We start from the raw sequence: 24010 nt of genomic DNA, 5'->3' as shown, positions 1-24010 counted from the left end.
GGAACTCTGGAACCTGCTCGACGCAACAGCACCAGACGTCGCCTTCCTCACTGAAACCTGGATGAACGCCTCCTCAGCACCCGACATCGCCATAGCCATCCCGGACGGATACAAGATCACCCGGAGGGACCGCGTCAACCAGACGGGAGGAGGCATCGCCATCGTACACAAGAACACCATCCGCATCTCAACCAACTCCGACGAAACCTTCACCACCGCCGAACACCTCTACTTCCAGATACACAGTGACCCCAAGACCACCCTCCGAGGCACCCTCATCTACAGACCCCCGGGACCACGCACACAATTCAGCGAAGAAATCGCAGACTTCATCAGCCCACACGCCCTTCCCTCCGCCGACTACATCCTCCTAGGGGACCTCAACTTCCACCTGGAGAACAACAATGACAGAAACACCACCACCCTGCTGGACAACCTCGCCAACCACGGACTCAAGCAACTGGTAAACACCCCCACCCACTACGCCGGCCACACGCTTGACCCCGTCTTCTCATCCAGCAAGCACATCTCCTTCAGCCACTCCACGGGACTCCACTGGACTGACCACAGCTGCGTCCACTTCAGCTTCAGAAATACTACGACCCACCCCCACCCACAACAGGTCCCCCGCCGGAGCTAGAGCAAGATCACCGCTGAGCAGCTCACCGCCTCCCTCAGTCAGAACACTCCCACCAGCACCACGGAACCCAACGAAGCAGCCAACAACCTCACCAAGTGGTTGACCGCCTGCGCCGATGACCTCGCACCACTAAAGAACCCTCCCAGCAAACCCGGCAGCAAGAAAACCCTCTGGTTCACCGACGAACTCAAGAACTCCAAGAAGAACTGCCGCACCCTCGAGAAAGCATGGCGGCTCGACCAGACCACAGACAACAGGACCGCCCTCAAGCGCGCCACCCGCAAACACCATCAGCTGATCCGCGCCACCAAGAAGACGGCACTCAAAGTACGACTGGACAACAACGCCCACGACAGCAAGGAACTCTTCAACATCGTCAAGGAGTTCTCCAACCCCAGCGCCGGAAACAACGACATCACTCCCTCGCAAGACCTCTGCAACTCACTCGCCTCGTTCTTCCACCGCAAGATCACCGACATACACAACAGCTTCGACGCACAGACCACGCACCCTACCACCGAACCACCATCCGCCACCACCACCCTCTGCAACTGGACCCTGATCAGCACCGAAGACACCACCAGCACGATGAACTCCATCCACTCTGGATCACCAACCGACCCCTGCCCACACCACGTCTTCAACAAAGCCGACGCCATCATCGCACCCCATCTCCGGGACATCATGAACACCTCCTTCCACACCGCCACCCTCCCGGAGAGCTGGAAGAACACTGAGCTCACCGCCCTCATGAAGAAACCAACGGCGGACCCCACCGACCTCAAGAACTACCGTCCCATCTCGCTCCTTCCTTTTCCTGCCAAAGTCATCGAGAAGACCGTCAACAGACAGCTTGCCGCCTTCCTCGAGACGAACAGATCCCTCGACCCCTCGCAGTCCGGGTTTCGGGCCAACCACAGCACCGAGACCGCCCTGATCGCGGCCACCGACGACATCAGAGCCCTGATTGACAACGGGGAAACAGCGGCCCTCATCCTCCTGGACCTCTCTGCGGCGTTCGACACTGTCTGCCACCGCACCCTAGTGCAGCGCCTCAGCAACATCGGAATACAAAAGAAAGCACTGGAGTGGATCATCTCGTTCCTCGCCGGAAGAACCCAGAGAGTCCGCCTCCCCCCGTTCAGATCCAAGGCCACCGATGTCATCTGCGGCGTACCACAAGGATCCTCACTCAGCCCAACCTTCTTCAATGTCAACATGAGCCCCCTCGCAGCCATCGCACGCCAACACAACCTCAACATCATCTCCTACGCCGACAACACCCAACTGATCCTCTCCCTCACCAACGACCACGCCACCGCCAGAGCCAGCCTACACGAAGGGATGAAAGACGTCGCCGACTGGATGAAGAACAGCCGCCTGAAACTGAACTCAGACAAGACGGAAGTCCTCATCCTGGGATCATCATCCTCCGCCTGGGACGACTCCTGGTGGCCCCCTGCCCTGGGCACCGCTCCCAAGCCAACGGACCACGCACGCAACCTGGGCTTCATCCTGGACTCCTCCCTCTCGATGACTAGACAAGTCAACGCCGTTTCCTCATCATGCTTCAACACCCTGCGCATGCTCCGCAAGATCTTCAGATGGATCCCCACAGAAACCAGGAAGACCGTGACCCTGGCACTCGTCACCAGCCAACTGGACTACGGGAACACCCTCTACGCCGGAACCACAGCCAAACTTCAAAACAGACTCCAACGCATCCAGAACGCCTCCGCACGACGCATCCTGGACATCCCCCGACAAACCACATCACCGGACACCTGAGAGACCTGCACTGGCTCCCCGTCAGCAAGAGAATCACGTTCAGACTTCTCACCCACGCACACAAGGCTCTCCATGACCTGGGCCCCAAATACCTCAACGACCGCATGACCTTCTACACACCCACCCGCCAGCTACGATCGACCAGCCTCGCCCTCGCCACCGTGCCACGCATCCCCAGAGCCACCGCCGGAGGTAGATCCTTCTCCTACCTGGCAGCCAAGACTTGGAACTCCCTCCCCACCCACCTTCGGCGAACCCAAGACCATCTCACCTTCAGGAAGCAGCTCAAGACCTGGTTGTTCGAGCAGTAACATACCCCTCCCCCCCAGCGCCTTGAGACCCTCCCAGGTGAGTAGCACGCTTTACAAATGCCATGATTGATTGATTGATTGATTGCACCCACTGGAGTGGGAATAGTAATTTTTACCCCTATGCTATCCAACGCTTTCCCTACTGTTGCACTCACTGGAGTGGGAATAGTAATTTTTACCCCTACGCTATCCAACGCTTTCCCTACTGTTGCACTCTTTGGAGTGGGAATAGTAATTTTAACCCCTATGCTAGCCAACGCTTTCCCTACTGTTGCACCCACTGGAGTGGGAATAGTAATTTTAACCCCTACGCTATCCAACGCTTTCCCTACTGTTGCACTCACTGGAGTGGGAATAGTAATTTTTACCCCTACGCTATCCAACGCTTTCCCTACTGTTGCACTCTTTGGAGTTGGAATAGTAATTTTTACCCCTACGCTATCCAACGCTTTGCACTCACTGGAGTGGGAATAGTAATTTTTACCCCTACGCTATCCAACACTTTCCCTACTGTTGCACTCACTGGAGTGGGAATAGTAATTTTTACCCCTACGCTATCCAACGCTTTCCCTACTTTTGCACTCTTTGGAGTGGGAATAGTAATTTTTACCCCTACGCTATCCAACGCTTTCCCTACTGTTGCACTCACTGGAGTGGGAATAGTAATTTTTACCCCTACGCTATCCAACGCTTTCCCTACTGTTGCACTCTTTGGAGTGGGAATAGTAATATTAACCCCTACGCTATCCAACGTTTTCCCTACTGTTGCACCCACTGGAGTGGGAATAGTAATTTGAACCCTTACGCTATCCAACGCTTTCCCTACTGTTGCACCCACTGGAGTGGGAATAGTAATTTTAACCCCTACGCTATCCATCGCTTTCCTTACTGTTGCACTCTCTGGAGTGGGAATAGTATTTTTTACACTTCTGCTATCATACGCTAATAATATTGGATATTATTTAATTATATTATGTTACTATATATATATATATATGTTTTAACAAATATGATTGTAATTTTTTTTTATAACTTTCATTAATTATTTAATTATTATAAGTTAATTTAAGTATTTTTAAGTATATTTTAGTAATTAATTTTTACTTTTAATTTAATTTAACACTGTTTTTAATAAAGTCTATATTTTTATAAACTATATTTTTGTAAACGATATTTTGTACTCGATATTTTTGTACTTACCTGTTTGTAGATACAAACTCGACATTTTGTCTGTCGATATTTTGTCATCGATATTTTTGCTAGTAGATATTCTGTCCGTCGATATTATGTCAATGATCCGTCCTATATATAACTACCTACTGGTGGCTGCCAGTAGGTAATTGATATATATATATATCTATATATCTATATATCTAGATAGATAGATAGATAGATAGATAGATAGAATGTATCTTGCAAAAACTGGTGGCGTGCTGAGCAACGGGTGCAAGTCCTGTTCATAATATCCAAGAAGTAAATGTGTTTGTATGTGAAAACACAAAAGTCTTGCACTCCAGGGTAAATTTTCAAATAAAATATTATTAGCAACATGTTTCAACCATTGCCTTCTTCATCATGGCCTAATTTGCTATATGCACCATCACCTTTAAAACAATGCTACAAACAATAGACATAGAAAAAATGTGTATAGATAAGTGCATATATACTGCAACCAAGTGAGTCAACACCAAAGATGGGTTAGAAAATAGACTTGTTTACATTCATTTTCGGGATAAGAGTAGTCCATCCTAAATTCAAAAATCAATATTGTCAGCATAGACACTTAATTCTGCTGACTTTATTAATGCTATTAATTGTACATTAGAAATGTAAGTACTTCTGTGTTCTAGCATAATTGCGGCCAAGTGGCCTATCAATTGCTTATCGAACCATAGATCCAATGTCTAGGATACATGCACCACAGGGCATGTCATATTGTTCTTACTCAAAAATATCCTGACACAATAAAATATTTTATAACACAATACATATTAGAAAAATAAACAAATTGACACTCCTAATCCCATGTACTGGTTTCAGAGATTAAAACAGGAACAATTCGTTTCTTTTGCCCTCCAAAAATCATGAGATTAACTAAGATGAATAGAACGTATACACGTCTTGTTGAAAAAGTAACAAATTACAGAAATCCCCCCCCAAAATTGTTGCACATGTGTTTAGGGACAACTATGCATAGGATGTATACCTTTTCATTTCTAGCCAAAGAACCCTCAGCGGATCAGCTTGGTCCCGGTCTTCTGTCGGTCCTGCAGGCAAATATATAGCAAACTGTTTTTATGTCCCAGGTTTTTAGGTGTAGCAGAAGCTCCATGACATGGAACAGCACTTGGGGGTGACGATTCACTTCAGCTGAAGCCTCCAACGGGGACCAGGGCAGGGTTAAGTGGTCAGCTTGGCTCTTTTCAGGAAATTTTGTTTTCTGCAGGTTTTGTATTCCTGTAGCTTAACAGGATTTCAGTCAACTCACCATTGTGGGCCACTTATTTGTCCTGGGTAAAATTGGGAGAAGGATGCGCTCCATGGATCTCATCAGCCTGACAGGTCTCATCAGCAGGTGCAGTCTTTTGTCTGTCTTCCACAGGTCCAGCACTATTCACAAGAGGGTGCCCAAGGGTACCTCATTTATGCCTGGCACTAACCTGTGGGTGGGGATGAGTCATGTACCCTCCCTAACCAATAGGTAATATGTTCCCAGGAGTACCACTACCCACTTGTTCAACAGTTGCTGTCTGCCCTACTACAAACAATGCCACAGTATCCCTCTCTACTTAAAACCAAGAAGGCAGAGGCCTTCTTCCCTTGTACACGTCTCCTGTGACCACCATAGAGATGCTATTAAGTTAAGGAGCAACCCCTCCTTTGTGGTCACTCAAAGCCAGTTCTGGAGGCATCTCCGGCTAACAAGACAAAAAAGGATCCCGTCCCAGGTGTTACGTGTTAGCTACATCTGCCTGTTGCAGGGTATACCTCTCTGAAAATAATTAAGTTCCTGGGCCCAGATGGTCATCCTGTCAGAGGAAGAGAACACCTCCAAAACTCCCCACGCTTTTGTCTTAGCTCTGGGAGCAAGTTCTTATCTCATCAAAGAGGTATTCATCTTCTGGGGGACATTTGGCAGCTCATGCAAATGGACTGCAAGAGAGTCTAGGCCAGTGATACTCAAAGTATGGCCCGGGGGCCTTATCCGGCCCTCCTGACCTTTACATCGGGCCCCCCGTTCAACAGTATCACTGGGCTGCTATTTTCTTGACTCATCACTAACAATGAGAAATAAGTAAAATAAAAAGACAAGCCTTTATTTAAGGGTTAGCTGAAGTTAAAGGAAGTAGCTTGGTTAGCCTTCACTGCCTTACTTTAATAACACCTTTATTTTAAAAGACATCTTGCAGAATTTTTTTTAAAACATGATAAGGTCACTTCAAAATTCAAAAAGTGTATTTTATTAACATGCAAAACCATTTTACCTTAGTACATCACATTATATTAGTGCAACGAAAATTATTTTTTTAAAGCAATAGTTTCCAAACATTATTTTACAAATATTCAGTCTTCCTCCCCAGCCTGACAATAATGTCAATAGTGAACTAAGATGCAAGTCACTAAGCTCTTTAGGCTGTGCTCCTATTATACATGAAAAACATTATAGTTTATTAAATCAAACCAACGAGAAGGTTTTGTACAATGAGCAGCCCTAAGTCATGTGTTTCAATGTCCATTTATATATGATAACGAAGAAAAAGGAGGGAAAGTAAAATTAAACAATTGCCTAGGATCACACAGTTTTGGTAAAGTGATTAATCCCAGGTTTTCTGCTTTACATTGTGGAATTCAGTGATGGATGGATATGCTTTGTTTCCCCTACAGCCACCTCACAGCCCCTCTGGTGTCCCCTGCCACAACCGCCACCCTGCTGGCATCAATACAGCCCTCGGTCACATCACAGACAAAACCATTTAGCCCCTGGGAAAATGTATGTGAGTACCCTTGGTCTAGGCAGACAGAAGGTACATTTCTAAAAGTGCCTTTTGTGAAATATCTAGTACAAATCCAACTTTACCAATAAATTGTATTTGTGACACATATTTTAAAAAGAACAAGAATTAATTTTGTAGCTATTTCCTCAGCAGAGGGAGCATTATTTACATTTAATATTAACTCCTAATAGTTTCCTACGATAGGGCTCGTGAGCAGTGAAAATAGATGTTGGGGCTTTGGCACTGTAAGGACATATTTTACACAAAATCTTTAGATGGCCTACTTTTAAATACCATGCATCCTGCCTTATTGGGATGACCAAAAACATTAATCCTAAAAAATGAGGGGGATTATGCTAAAAATTGAATGGAGTCACCCATAGGTAGTTTAATTGTCACTGAAAACCATTTAAAAACAAAAAAGCACTGCAATTTGCCAGTTATATGTAGCTTTGGCCTGCCCCATAGGAGGTCAATACCCCTACAAGTGACATTTGCCCATGGACCCCCACCCCATGTTTATTATTTAGGTCCCCGCAGTAATCTGGTGGGATTCCTGCAGGTGTCCAAAGGGTTCATGCAAGGGGGTGAGCTGGGTCCCCCAGAAGTCTTGCTAAATTGCGCCACGGCCAAAAAAAACTTTTCTTTTTTATTTTGGACCAAAGGTGGTCCCTTATCCTACCATCGACTACAAGTTTTAGGATACAGTGACCAAGTCGTCATGTTCTGTAATGGTGACTATAACATTTGTTTTAATGTTGAGGCCAGCCAAAAGGAGCCCTCTGTTCCACCAAACACCATGGTCCCAGAAGTGTACTGTGGGACCAAACATGCCAAAGACTAAAAAAGCCCTCGCAGCCAATCAAAATGATCTATTTTTTGGGAACAGCTGTCAATATAGCTACAAATTTTGAACCTTTATTTCTTAAACAATGCTCAACAGACTTATACCAGAAGAATGCTTTCTGAGTAAATATCTAGCATTAGACCAAATTTTGTTTAATTTTGTTTAGCCGTTTTTTTCTATATTGATGGCTAACTTCTCCTACAGAAAATGCTTAGAGGAAAATGGATGTTGGCACTCACTCCCCTTTTTCTCAGCTCGTTATGACCATGTACTTAATTTCCTATGTAGGGACTCCAAAAGCCCAGAGCCAAGCTTTATCCAGGGTGGGCTCAGTGTGTGAATAAATGGAGGGGTAAAGTGTACAGGAGAAGGCATGCTTGTGAATGAGCTTTGGATGGCTAATGCAAGACAAGCTTAGTTAGTGTAAGATTATATGACAGCATCTGGAGAGACTTGTTCTCTGGGAACAAGCTAACACAGAGAGACTTTTGAACAACAACAATTATGCCAAATCAAAGCTCACCTATGCACCTTCATCTGACTGGAAACTTCCGCAACGTACACACCAGACGTGGAAATCTCGGTGGCCATCTTAACTTTGTAAAGGCATATATAGGAAACCCGCCTTGGTAGGCAATCAGAGACTTCACAGAGCACATTGACCATTTCAGAGATTGTCAACTTATCTGAAAGAAATCCAAGTTGCAGTGCATGGCCTCCTCTGCCCAGATGACACCAGAGTCCTCCTTTTGTAGCCTGTCGGGCTCCTGCAATCCAATATGAAAGAAACGACATAATGAAAAGTGATAAGAACATTTCACCACTAATGCTGATTAAAGAATTATCAGTGGTGTTGTTTGGAATGCTTTTAATTAATTGAACAAATAAATAAATAAATATAACTGAATAAACATACAAAAAAGAGGTAGGTGATTGGGACGTTGCACTGCGAGTGCGTGCACACAATGCATGAAAACCAGTGCATAAAAAGAATAAAGTCTACACTACGCACAATAATTTGATAATGTTTGACAAACTCCCATATACGCATTTACCACAGGTGCATGTTTGAGTCAAGGTGCATTCATAGAGACTGGAATCAACAGTGAATTTTGACATAATTTAATATAACTTTAAGCATGCTAAAGCAAAGTGCAATTATTAAGACAAAGAGACTTGACTCCACTTGGGTGTACTCACCCTGCAATCAAACTCAAAATGGGAACCAAGAAAGATGCTCAAGTGCAGCAGCTGTCCAAGGGAAGAGTTGACCAGAATTTGAGACTGTATTACTGACTCCTAACCAAATAGAGCACATGGTGATATTTTCAAGAAACCATTGAAACTATAGTCAGGTTTAAACAGTGAAAGGGTGTATAAGAATTGTAGTTGGTAGAGTGCTGATATCATGGTAGGCCAATAATTCTTGCGTTTCTCTTACGGCACAATACTTGAATTCTTCTTGTGTGAACAAAAGAGGGTAGAGGTAAGTCAGGTTGCAATGAGTGGCCAGCAGTTGGCTAGTTTATTATTTTATTCCATCCTCTATCCTTTGGGTGTTCCTCTGCTATGAGTAGGCACAAGTTGCTCTTTTCAATGACAACAGATGAGTATGGTAGGACACCCTTGTTCATCGCTCCTACAGTAGTGCTATATATAGGTAAGTTAAATCAGTTCATCCTTGTTTCTGAGAACCCACAAATGACGGATCACCCCAATATATTCCAGGAAGGAGCTCAGATGGATGAACTTTTTTTAGGCCCAAAGTTATTAGCAAAAGTAAACAAGCATTTTGAAAGCCAATAGGTAATGCCTGTATGAGAGCTATTGGCTTTGCCATTGCCTTTTATCCATGTGTTATAGCAGCGTGGTTGCTGTTCAGCATGGCTAATAGTTAGTGGTGTGGTGTAGAGGAGAGTAAGTAGAATAGTGTAGAGTGGAGTGGTGTAGAATGGCACAAAGTAGAGTGTTGTGGCGTGGCATGGAGAAGAGTGGAGTGGTGTAGAGTGGAGTGGTGTCAAGTTGAGTGGGGTAAAGCAGAGTAGCATAGAATAGAGTGGGAGGCAAGGCATGGAAAAGAGATCCGCGAAAGCCAAGTCAAAATAGATTTGCATGTATTGGTGGCGGAAAGAGAGGAAGGTGGAAATTTCCAGCAAGAAAATATCTCCTGAGAAGACATACTTGAGGACACTATTTTTTGCAATACTTTATCACAGGTAGACGCCATGGTATGGTGGTGTGGAAATCTCTGTATGGTAAAGTATAAGGAAAATTAAAGTGTTAAATATTATTGCAAATTCATTGTATATTTTTGTTGTAAATGTATTTTTAATGTAGAAATGAACAAAATGCAACAGCACTAAAGTTAGTTTTGAATTCGATCTTTAATTATTTACCAATGTCAAATAAAATAAAAAGATGTTTGCAGATGCTTAAATTCAAAACAATACCAACTAACGTAAAAAATCATCTTTTTCTTATGCATTAATAATTACTAAAAGCAATGTATAGAATGAATGAAAAGTAAAGATATTTGAATAAAAATGAATTTGATATTTCTTTAAAAAAAGTTCAAATATTTTATAATTAAATGTTTCATTTTTATGTGTTTAACATTACATTGCATTTACTTATATTTTTACCTATTTTAAATAATGTATTTCAATGTAAGATTATATTGTATAGGCTTACAGGAATTATTTTCTTCATGTTGCAGTATCAGTGACTGGTCATGTGTGGTTTTTTTTTGTAATTTTTGTAATGATTGGAGATACGCAGTATATATGTTTCTTAAGTAGGTTTATTGGATAATCAACCCCTTCAGGCATCAAGGTCCTGCTGCTCCATCAACCAACTCAGATCTCTGCTACCTGGATTCTACATTCCAGAATCCAGTAAGCAAGGTGAAACATTTGCATATAAAGCAACATGCACGTTATTTAAGATACAACAAGATACAACATATCTCCCTTCCTAATTTACAAAATTAAAATGAACTGGATAAAGATTTCCTGAGGAGTTAAAGCAGAGACTTGTAAAAATTAAAATAAGATGAAAGATGAAATTGAATTATAAATGATAATAGGTTTGCACATGTTTCTGAATAGATTTGCATTTGTTTCTGAATTCTTTAGATAATGTTCCAGTGCATATATTGAAACTAAATAACTATATACAGTTTATGTACACACATAATCCTTCATCCAACCGGGCTTAGATTTAGGACGGACACATCTCCCCTTCACTCTCGAATCCGCTTCAAAAAGTCTTGTCGAATTAGATGCTGATTCGACACATCCTTGGCTACTAAGGAGTTTACATTCTAAATCATTGCATTTTGTTACACTCCTCATGTTCCATTTCTTCCCATCATTAAGTTTGACTATATTTCCTACAACATAAATAATCTGTTTAGGATCAGACCACTTGGAAGAACCAGGTTTTCTGTTCTCCATGCGCTGTGTACGTACCCAATCACCACATTTTAAAGGTTTCATTGCTGTTTTCACTCTCACATTGTGCTTTTGAACATATTTTTCTTGATAATTTTGTACTTTATTAGATATTTTTGTGTCATCCCTGACTAATTTGTCATTATTCTTGCACATCCAATTGGGTTTGACTTTGGAACCAGCCTCTCGTCCTTTTAAAAGACTGAAAGGGGATGTTCCAGTGGCTGAGTGCGGAGTGTTCCTATAAGACCATAACATGTTTTTTACAGCTTCTTTGCAATTTTCACCATTGTTGTTAGCTAATTGAATACATCCTTTCAAAACTCGGTTAAATCTCTCTACTAAACCATTTTCCCTTGGATTGTAGACTGAGGTAGTGTTGTGTTTAATACCAACCATTTTGAGATAACCTGCGAATTCACCCGCCACGAATTGTGGACCATTATCAGATAGAATTATACTAGGATACCCTTCTCTACGAAAAATTTCCTCACAAAAATCAATTATGTTAGAAGCTTTGATGTCTTTTACAAAGGCTACTTCAGGCCATTTGGAATGGAAATCTACCAAAACTATGGCATATTTGTCTTCAATACCCTTTACATGAAATGGACCACATATGTCTATGGCAACCTTGTCCCACGGTTTGTCGGGAAAAGATGTCGCCGAAATTGTAGTTTCTTGTGACTTGTGAGACTTATCACTATACATGCACGCTACACAATTTCTAACACATCTTTCGATATCCTTGTCCATGCCTATCCACCAAAAATCATTCCTAGCCCTCCTCTTCATGCTAGTCATACCACTGTGCCCTCATGTAGTAAATTTAACATCTTCTCTTTAAGGGAAAAAGGTACCACCAACCTGTCACCTCTCCTAAGAATACCTCCAACACTAGATAATTCTCCCCATATCATCTTGTAATCAGCCAAATCTGTTTTGATTAAGGTGGATGGATCTACACCTTCTTGTAACCCTTTGATAATGTGTTGCAAAACGTCATCTCCAGCGACAGCTTCTATCCACTCCTGTTCTCTTACAGCATTGTTACAAGACTCCTCAATATTTGCTATTAACCACTCATCTTTGTCATTGTCAATACATTCCTCATCACTATTCATTGGCAGACGTGAAAGACAGTCAGCATTGATATTCTTGTGACCTGGCACATATTTTATTTTGAAATTATATTCTTGTAATCTGTAAGACCATTTTGCTATTCTTGGTGTGGCTTTTGAAGCTCCCTTGGTTGTGAATATATCAATTAAAGGTCTATGATCAGTCCATAACTCAAATGCAGTGCCCCAGATAAATGTCTTGAAGTGATCTACACCCCACCAACATGCTAATGCTTCTTTTTCAATAACTGAATAAGATGGTTCAGCTCCTTTAAGGGTGCGAGAAGCAAAAGCGATGATTCTTTCTACATTGTCATTATCTATTTGCATGAGAACAGCACCTAGACCGTATGCACTAGAATCAACCACAATGATTGAAGTATGACAAGGATCATATGGTTTCAAAGCCACCGCCTTGGTGATATCTTTTTTAACATTATCAAAAGCTAGTTGACACAATGTAGACCAATTGAATGATACACCTTTTTTCATTAATAATCTCAAATCATGTACTTTGTCAGCAAAATTAGGAACGAATTTGGAATAATATTCCGCAAGTCCCAAAAAAGACCGCAGCTGATCTTTATTCACTGGATGCGGAGCGTTTTCTATGGCATCCAATAACTTCAATTTTGGTTTGACTCCCTCATTAGATATTGTATGACCCAAATAGTCAATTTGTCTTACTCCAAATTTACATTTTTCACCACACACTGTTAACCCAGCATCTTGTAATTTACTAAGAACACTGTGTAAATTTTTTTCATGGGAACGTGAATCATTACCCCAAATTAAAACATCATCTTGAAAAATTCTTACATGTTTATCATCTTTCAAAATGTTGCTCATAACCCTTTGGAACACTGAAGATGCAGAGGCTAAACCAAACGGCATCCTCAAGTATTGAAATGCACCTTCGGGAGTTATAAAAGATGTCAGGTGTTTGGAACTTTCATGTAATTTAATTTGATGGTATGCATTGGACAAATCAATAGAAGAAAAATACATGGCATCCTTTATACTAGATATCATTTCATTTATGTGTGGTAGCGGATACCGGTCGACCCATATGTTGTTGTTTAAATCTCTCAGGTCCACACACATCCTAATTTTTCCGTTGGTTTTTCGAGCTAAAACTATAGGACTAAGCCAATCAGATGCTTCAATTAGTTCAATTACTTTGGCATCACACAGTCTTTTTAATTCCTCTTTTAATGGGCCTCGCAAAGCAAATGGCACATTCCTTACTTTATGAACAACTGGTTTGTTGTCTGATTTAAGGATGATTTTGTGTTCAAATTTAACTAAACATCCAAGTTTTTTGCTAAACAGTTTTGGAAATATAGATTCCTATTTTGAAGAGTGCTCATCTTCAGTTAGCAGCACTTGATCTACAAAATTTTGGGATAATAACATTTGATCGGGATGATTAGGATCTAATATTAAACCCATTTTCTTTGCATCTTTCCATCCCAATAAAGCACGTCCTTGCTCAACTACATATACAGGACTAAAACAAGATCTTCCTTTGAAGGTTAATTGTGCATTATAATACCCCATCATAGGTAACTTGATTCCACAATATCCTTTTGGAGATGCTACTGAGTAAATTAAAGTTGGCTTACTTCCATTTTCCCACATGTATTTATCTATGATAGTATACGGTGAACATGAATCCGCCCATAGTGCCATGTCATCATTATTTATTCTTACTATACATTTGGGAGGTTGATAGTCATCTGATATTTCACACACCGAGTCATCTTGTACAACCATCACTTCTATTTCACTGTTAGTATTATCATCATCTTCACTTTCATCTTGTGGTTCGATAAAATTAATTGAGCGTTTCCAATTACTATTATCACCAGTACGGCACCATTTGGCAAAATGACCTATTTTCTTACACTTACTACAAGTGACTTTTACAGCAGGACATTTGTTGAAGTCAGCAGTATGTTTTTGACTGCCACATCTGAAACAAATGCGCCTGCTAAAACTACTCCTATTCTTTGACAAATTGCCTTTTGCATCTTTGTTATCAGATCTAAAATCGTTTCTTATTTTGCTGTTGTTTATTACACTCACACTGTTAGATCCATCAGTATCTTTCTGTTGTGAAACATTTAATTCTTTGACATAATGAGATGTGTTCTCCATTTTCCTGGCTACATCTAATGTTTTCTGTAATGATGGATTTTTAAGCTCAAGTAAACGCTCTTGAATTTTTATATTTCTAATTCTATTAATGAATTGGTCTCGAATTATCTCTTCGTGTAAATCTTTGAATTTGCAGGTTACAGCTAAAGACCTTAAACAAGCTACGTATTGTTGTACATTTTCTCCTTGTGATTGTGCTCTAGAGAAAAACTTATGTCTTTCCACTACTATGCTGGTCTTTTTTCCATAGTTTTCTTCCAAAGCTTTTAAGGCTTCAGAATAAACATCTATGGACGTATCGTTGGAACTGGTTTCACTGGTTTCACTACTTTCATCTACAGTATCAACCACAGAAGATACAACACGATTATTTACAGGTAAAGTCTTTAGAACTTTTCTTCCTTCCACACCCAAATTGTGTTTGAGCAAAGCTAATTTCCTGGAAGGTAAAAACACATCCCCCCCTATAGCTTCTAAATAAGTTTCAAATGATTCAGACCAATCTTCCCAATTCATGGAAGGTGAACCTGGATTTTGAAGAAATTTGGGAGGAGGAGTGACAGATGAATTGACATCCATTGTAAATATTCTGGCTATTACTGATATTCAATTTGTGTGAGTTGTCAACTTGCTGATTGGTAATCAACAGTTTAAATAACACCCAATTGTTAAGTGTGCTTCCTGTGAGATTTCAGATCGTCAGTCAATTAATTAAAATATTTGCAGTATTGTGTGATAATTGTCTTTATATTTTCCGTTTTATTATTTTATTATTTTTATTTTGCCATTTGTAAAGCGCTCTGCAACCCTACGGGCATCCTGGCGCTGAGTACCTAGGCTGAAAAAGTACTGTGCAGCAGATAGGGGACAAGGACTCAGGATCTAAAGATTTGAGTTTTTCGGGAAGAGCCATGTTTTTACCTTTTTTCGAAAGGGCAATAGATCACTTGTTTTTCTGATGTCAATAGGTAGGCTATTCCATAATTGAGCTGCCGCTTTACTAAAAGCTCTACCGCCAAGAGTTGTTTTTTTAATCCTGGGTACATTAACAAGATTTAAGGAAGAGGATCGAAGAGATCGGGTGGGTTTGTACCAGTTAAGTTTGTTTTGGAGTGGTTGGGGGCCTAGTCCATGCACTGCTCTAAAGACAATGCAGAGGGATTTAAAAAGGATCCTCTGATGAATAGGCAGCCAATGTAGGTCAGCCAGGGCAAGGGTAGTAGATGATCTTCGTTCTCGAGACAGTGCCAGCTTTGCTGCAGCCGCCTGGACACTTTGAAGCCTGGAAATGAGATATATAGGAGATTCCAATAAGAGTGCGTTACAGTAATCCAGGCGGCTGAGGATGGTACTCCTGACTATGGTGGCTCTAACCTGTAAAGGCAGGAGGGGCAGCAGCTTGCGGAGTCCTCGCATAAGGGCAAGGCAGCTACTGACCTGTTTGTTGACATTGGTTTCAAGGCTCAGTCTGTTATTAAATGTGACTCCAAGATTCCTAACTGAGTTCACTGGTACTGGGGAGTTCCCCAGCTCAGGAGGCCAAAAGTCTATGGGTAAGACCTTGGGTATTCCTCCTATCGTACAGTGTAATATTTCCGTTTTGTCACTGTTGAACTGCAGTGAATTCTGATTGAGCCAAAGCGTCATTTCCAACATACAGGCATGAAAGGTCTCAAGGGAGTCAGCCTGAGCACCATCAAGGGATATCATCAACTGCGTGTCGTCTGCGTAATTAATTACGCTGACGCCATGGGTTTTGATGATGCTTATCAGGGGTTGCATATATATATTAAAAAGTATAGGGCTAACGGCTGACCCCTGTGGGACCCCGTGTGGAACTTTGACAAATTTTGACTGAAATGGAGGGATGGCTACCGCTTGCCACCTGTCTCTCAGGTAGGAGCGGAGCCAATCCAGCGCGATTCCCCCGACTCCAATGTTCCTCAATCTTGTCAGCAGGATGTCATGACTTACCGTATCGAATGCGGCGGACAGGTCCAGCAAAATTAGGGTTGCTGAATTTCCCCTGTCCGTCCGCATTCGTAGCTCGTCCAGAACTGTCACCAGAGCTGTCTCTGTTCCGTGAGCAGGTCTGAATCCAAACTGCTCCTCTTCCAGGATGTTGTTGGTTTCCAGGAAGAGGGCTAATGCTCTGCTGACCCATCGCTCTAGGATTTTGATGGGGTAAGGTAAGAGCGATATAGGTCGGTAGTTTTTATAGCAGTTTGGGTCAAGGTTTGACTTTTTCAATAATGGGGTAACAATCGCCAGTTTCCAGTCTTTTGGTACGGTGCCTGTATCGAGGGATTGGTTGCACAGCTGATGCAATACTGGGAAGATTTCTTCCCTGAACTCCATTGCTATTTTGTGGGGTAGAGGGTCCAGAGGGGATCCCGATGTCGTATTAAGGGCTTGTTTTATGAATTGAGGTGTTAATATTTATAATACCGCTTTTTTGTAGACGCGATGATTCCTGAACGATGTCTTCGTTTTTGTTCCCTGTATATTGTTTATGTGGTTGCCGTAGTGATTTAAGATGGCCGTCGTGCGTCAGATTGCGTCATTACACTTCAAGGAGTGACGCTTGTTGATGCGTGTAGTCGTAGAGGTTGATGCGTGTAGACGTAGAGATGCGCATCACTTTAGGAACGGTGACATAGAATACTGTGATACGGGCGCACAGCTCCTTCGAAAAACAACGCACTTTTGAAAATCAACACGTACAACTGTAAGTGGACATCGCGTTTTAGGTTGTAGTTTAAACAAAATGTTCAAAGTTTTTGCGCTAATAGAGCGTTACACTCCACATTTTGAGCGGACAGTTCATGCACTCCGATGTTGTAGATCGATGGTAAACAACGATATTCAGTTAAAAGATCAAGGCGCATTCGCACTGTTCAGTCATGCAAACGTTGTAGAAGACGATATCGACTTATTCAAGGAGAGTAGGAATAAATTGTTCATTTAAATAAATTGAGGTACCTTGTAGTTGAAGAATTAGCCTGGGGGTTGAACATTTTTTAGTTGAGGTTAAAAGTTTCCTCTTTTTCCTTCATAAATTCATCTGTCTCCATCAAAGTTCAAAGCTGAATCTTGATACTGCATCCCATCCTCGTGGCCACTGTAATGATTGGAGATACGCAGTATATATGTTTCTTAAGTAGGTTTATTGGATAATCAACCCCTTCAGGCATCAAGGTCCTGCTGCTCCATCAACCAACTCAGATCTCTGCTACCTGGATTCTACATTCCAGAATCCAGTAAGCAAGGTGAAACATTTGCATATAAAGCAACATGCACGTTATTTAAGATACAACAAGATACAACAATTTTACACTCAGATTTTATGATTAGGTAAAAGTAGTACATTTACTCAGAAATGTCAACTAACACATGTAAATACTCAGAAGTGTAAGTTACAGCCCCGTCTCCCTCCAACTGCTATGACGTCCCACCCACCCCTGAGACCTGAACCAGGAGCCTGAAAATAGCCCCAGTGCACATTACCTACCTGTTCTATTCAAGCAGCAAATGTGCGCAGATTTGGGACCTTTAATTCTTCCCCGGAATGGGGAAAGCACACAGAACTACTAGAAATATTATTCCCATATTGGCATGTTATTCTCCATTCTGGGAAAATAACTTGTAATCGTTGGGTTTAGGTTCTAGGATATTAGCTTTAGTCGGAGATGCTAATCCTCTGGTATGTCTGCATCAAAATCCATGAAATCTTAATGATTATATACCATGTAGAAATGTCATCATGGATCACTTCATTAGCAAAATTAGGTGAATTAAAATACCTTGCATTGAACGATCTAATGCACTGCATGATTTGGCTATAGAACCAAGGCTGAACACATATGAAATTGATTCTCATTTTCTCATTGCTCACACAAACATTTTTTCCCTACGGAATACATGGGTTCTGAATTCTCACTGCTTCTGATATACGTAGGGATTCAGTACCATTAAAGAGGTAGGTGACCCTTCGCCTGGAATATATAGTAACAGAATAATAATGTCCAAATATAAACTGCGATAACTATTGTGCTCCAAATATTCTTTAAAACATATCACCCATTAGTTTATTAATGGAAAATCTACAACCAGTGGGAGAATACTTCTATAAACGATATTTAGAATATAATATTTATATCAGATGAACTTTCGGTACAAGTTGTGCTGGCATACAACTGTTTTTATTTCAACTATTTTAGTATTTTTTTCATTTCTGACATACTATCGTACCTCACTCTATTTTCTTGCTTTTCTTGCATCTGCTATTATATGTTAACATTGTGTTGGTTCTTCTGCAGCATCTCAATCAACATGTTTGTCCAATGCTTTGGTTAAAAGTGGTGTAATAAATTCAGTAATTAATAAATAAAACACATTTCCTAAAAGGTGGGGCTTAGAACATTTTTACTCTATAACACTGAGATAAGATGCCTGGTCTGTCAAACTCTGAGCTTTAAAGCAAGAAGTTTGTTGTTACTATGGGACTATTAAATTGAGATACCCTATCTCGAAAACCCTTCAAGGATATCTTTTCCAGAACGGTTTCAAAGTCAGAGAGTAAAACATTTGACCACAACTTTTCCCTGACGGTATTCCATTTACTGTACTGAGGGCATCCAACAAGTTCTGTGCACTGCACCGGGGGGAACATGAAAAATGCTTTATCTGACTTCCATACTGAGGTGGACGCTCACGAGTATCAGCAAGGTGGTAAGTCTTACTATTTATTAAGAAAAACAATATATTTTATTTGTGGATAGAAAGCTTTGTTTTGTCATATCTCGGGTTTAATTTACCTTTTTATGTCAATGTTGTCTATATTACTGTTGTCGTTCATAATGCATACTTAAATTAATGTCATCAATGTACATATTTGTTAATTCCAATAACTTTTTACATATTTCAATGTGTTGAATTATATGTGGGCATATAGGAACTTGTTACATAAAAATCTTCCGTGCTTTTTTCTAAAACTTTACATTGACTTAGTCATATATCCTTATTTACTTGTGTGACTTACTTTTTTAAATGCATGTAACACTTATAATCTAGGTTAATTTGATCATGACACGCACATGAAAGAAATACTAAAAAACATAAATTGGTCTTTGTTTATTCATACACATAATGATTTACACTTAGAAGTACCCATTATAACCTGTCAAACTAATATCCATGCATGCTACACCAATCAGCAAAAAAAAAAATGATGGACAGAATGCTGAATAATGCAAACATTCATACCCAGTAAGAAAGCTCTGAGTTTAATCCATCCATTTTTTGCTCACCAAGGAGCCCCAGTTCAGACCCAGCCATATTCAAATTACTCTTGACCCTGCTCCTCATGGGAACAGTTCAACCCGAACTGTCAAGCCAGGTCCCCTCTGAACCAGAAACAAGCATCCTGGGACCGGTTTCAGGCAACATTCAACCCCAGTCACAAAGATCTGTGTTTAATCTATTGTTTTTTTGCTCACCCCAGTTAGGACCCAGACATATGCTGATCAGTCTTGACCTGCTACTCATGGGAATAGTCCAGACCGAACTGCCAAGCCAAGTCCTCCCTTAACCAGGAGCAAGCATCCTAGGCCTGGCGTCAGGGTATCACACTATATATGCCAGGCTAGCTCGAATCTAGTGGCGCAGTGCCCACGGGACTCACGGTTGGGCTTACCCTTCCCACTTAGGGTGACAAAATCAAAAAGAACAAATGATGGACGGAATGCTGAACAATGCAAACATTCACCACCAGTCACAAAGATCTGGGTTTAATCTATTGTTTTTTTGTTCACCACGCCACCCCAGGTTGGACCCATCCATATGCAAATCACTTTTGACCCTGCTCCTCATGGGAACAGTCCATCCCAAACAACAAAGCCAGGTTCTTCCTGGACTGGAAACAAGCATTCTGGGACCAATTTTGGGGTATCTCCCCTCACTAGGAAGGTTATTTTGAATATATGGCTGGGCATAACCTTCCCACTTAAGGTGACTAAAGTGAAAAGAACAAATGTTGGATGGATACTGAGCAATACAATAATTCACCCCCAGTCACAAAAATCTGGGTTTAATCGATTATTTTTTTGCTCACCACGCCACACCGAGGTGGACCCAGCCACATGCCAGTTAGTCTTGATCCTGCTCCTCATGGGAACATTCCAATGTGAAAGCATTCAGCTATTTGGGCAAGAGCATTGATATAATAGGAATTCAATGGATGGACATAATTTTCAAACAAACTGGGGTGCATGGGAGAGTCTACATAACAAATGAGGGTTCAGATTTATTGTGATGGCACCACCAACAGGATTCGAGCATAATACCTGGCCTCAATGCCAAAGAATCAGTCATGGTAATAGAACCAGTGATGAAAGTAAAATTGTGAAACACAATGAGGATAACGAGTGGATCAAGAAGTTTATGGAGAGATTTCTGCTGGTGTTTTCTGACACGTTGGGTGTAGTGAAGAAGTGCACTCATCGGATAATTCTCAAGAGGACTACTACATATTTAATAGGAGAACCATATCAACAAGTATTGAACAAGCTACTGGGAGCAAAGGTCACTGAGCCAATTGAATCATCTGAATAGTTAACCACCCATTGGGTGGCCCCAAAAGGAAGGAAATAGAGTCCACTTATGTGTTTACCTGAGGGACTTCCATAAAAATATTTGGATGGACAGGCAGCCATTACACAAAATTGGGGAGATAATGAGCATGATGGGTGGTGGCAGTGTTTAGTATTCTGGATATGCCCGCAGGGAAACCACCAGGTGAATCTGCATCCTTAATCTCATCCTTTGACTTCTTTTTTTATATCACTAGGAGCGTGCCGATACTGCAGGATGCCAATTGACTTGACATCTGTCTCTACTGTCTTCCAGAGGATCATGCAAACAATTATTCAGGATTATGCTGAATAATGCAAACATTCATACCCAGTAAGAAAGCTCTGAGTTTAATCCATCCATTTTTTGCTCACCAAGGAGCCCCAGTTCAGACCCAGCCATATTCAAATTACTCTTGACCCTGCTCCTCATGGGAACAGTTCAACCCGAACTGTCAAGCCAGGTCCCCTCTGAACCAGAAACAAGCATCCTGGGACCGGTTTCAGGCAACATTCAACCCCAGTCACAAAGATCTGTGTTTAATCTATTGTTTTTTTGCTCACCCCAGTTAGGACCCAGACATATGCTGATCAGTCTTGACCTGCTACTCATGGGAATAGTCCAGACCGAACTGCCAAGCCAAGTCCTCCCTTAACCAGGAGCAAGCATCCTAGGCCTGGCGTCAGGGTATCACACTATATATGCCAGGCTAGCTCGAATCTAGTGGCGCAGTGCCCACGGGACTCACGGTTGGGCTTACCCTTCCCACTTAGGGTGACAAAATCAAAAAGAACAAATGATGGACGGAATGCTGAACAATGCAAACATTCACCACCAGTCACAAAGATCTGGGTTTAATCTATTGTTTTTTTGTTCACCACGCCACCCCAGGTTGGACCCATCCATATGCAAATCACTTTTGACCCTGCTCCTCATGGGAACAGTCCATCCCAAACAACAAAGCCAGGTTCTTCCTGGACTGGAAACAAGCATTCTGGGACCAATTTTGGGGTATCTCCCCTCACTAGGAAGGTTATTTTGAATATATGGCTGGGCATAACCTTCCCACTTAAGGTGACTAAAGTGAAAAGAACAAATGTTGGATGGATACTGAGCAATACAATAATTCACCCCCAGTCACAAAAATCTGGGTTTAATCGATTATTTTTTTGCTCACCACGCCACACCGAGGTGGACCCAGCCACATGCCAGTTAGTCTTGATCCTGCTCCTCATGGGAACATTCCAATGTGAAAGCATTCAGCTATTTGGGCAAGAGCATTGATATAATAGGAATTCAATGGATGGACATAATTTTCAAACAAACTGGGGTGCATGGGAGAGTCTACATAACAAATGAGGGTTCAGATTTATTGTGATGGCACCACCAACAGGATTCGAGCATAATACCTGGCCTCAATGCCAAAGAATCAGTCATGGTAATAGAACCAGTGATGAAAGTAAAATTGTGAAACACAATGAGGATAACGAGTGGATCAAGAAGTTTATGGAGAGATTTCTGCTGGTGTTTTCTGACACGTTGGGTGTAGTGAAGAAGTGCACTCATCGGATAATTCTCAAGAGGACTACTACATATTTAATAGGAGAACCATATCAACAAGTATTGAACAAGCTACTGGGAGCAAAGGTCACTGAGCCAATTGAATCATCTGAATAGTTAACCACCCATTGGGTGGCCCCAAAAGGAAGGAAATAGAGTCCACTTATGTGTTTACCTGAGGGACTTCCATAAAAATATTTGGATGGACAGGCAGCCATTACACAAAATTGGGGAGATAATGAGCATGATGGGTGGTGGCAGTGTTTAGTATTCTGGATATGCCCGCAGGGAAACCACCAGGTGAATCTGCATCCTTAATCTCATCCTTTGACTTCTTTTTTTATATCACTAGGAGCGTGCCGATACTGCAGGATGCCAATTGACTTGACATCTGTCTCTACTGTCTTCCAGAGGATCATGCAAACAATTATTCAGGATATGCAAAGGGTATTATGGTTTCAGGATGACATTATGGTGGTAGGAAAATCATTTGCTAAACATGATGTGTTCTTGGAAGAAGTATTGGAAAAAGTGGAAGCAGGTAAAATATTTGGTTCATGAAGTGTCTGCGACTGGAATAAGATCTAAAAAGGGTGCTCTACGATGTCTATTGAGGATGCTGTGCAACCGACTAACAAGGAAGTACTAAAATATTTTTGGGGGGTTGTGGAATATTGCTTGAAATTTGTGTTCAAATTTATGGATGTCAGTAAGTAATCTTTATTGCTCAGTTAATTAAAACCATTGCAAATATTAATACATGGGAAAAATAAAATTATAAAAAGTATAAAAATGACGATGCTCATGATGTTAATAGTCATTGCTACAGAAATTTATACAAATTTTCCACAAAACGTGAGTTAAAATCTGTGAGTCCCTTGGAGAAAGCGAGTACACGATGACAATAGTTTCGTGCGGTAGAAAGTCCTTGCTACTAAAATGTATACTGCTTTCACACCGTGTAACTTTTACGGTAGCATTGGTCCCTTGTATTCCTGCAATGACAGTGTAAAAGGCATTGCCCCTGGGTTTTAAGCATCGTTGTAACGTGCAACTTGGCTCACTGTTCAGTGCCCCTTTAATTTGCTTCTTGATTTTTACTGCAGCTGGTGTCTGCCGTCTGGCTTTCCTGTTTCTTTTCTACTTTCTCTAGAAATTTAACAAAATGGCATGCTAATTGGATGTGTTTTCCATCGAAGCAAGCCATGACCGCTTGCCGGCATGTTCTTATGCCCAGTTTATTAAAGGGCACTTTTAAGTGTAGCCTGCGCTCTGTGACCAGGCCTTTGCAGGTGCAAATTAGATGTTGAATGTCTTCTTTTGCGTTCCCGCATATTCTGCAGTAGATTATTGCTTTGGGCCTTTTCCATGGAGGGAGGTGTTTTTGTGATGGGAGTAGGCCCAGCCGTAGATGCAAGAACTTCTCCTTGATGCTCCTAGTGAACCCAGCTCCTAGGTAGCTTTGGTTGAGGCTGCTTGTATAGCTTTTAATGACCATCCAGCCGT

The sequence above is a fragment of the Lissotriton helveticus genome, chromosome 9, assembly GCF_964261635.1.
Source record: "Lissotriton helveticus chromosome 9, aLisHel1.1, whole genome shotgun sequence".
Classification (NCBI taxonomy): Eukaryota; Metazoa; Chordata; class Amphibia; order Caudata; family Salamandridae; genus Lissotriton; species Lissotriton helveticus.
This window is presented reverse-complemented; position numbering follows the sequence as displayed.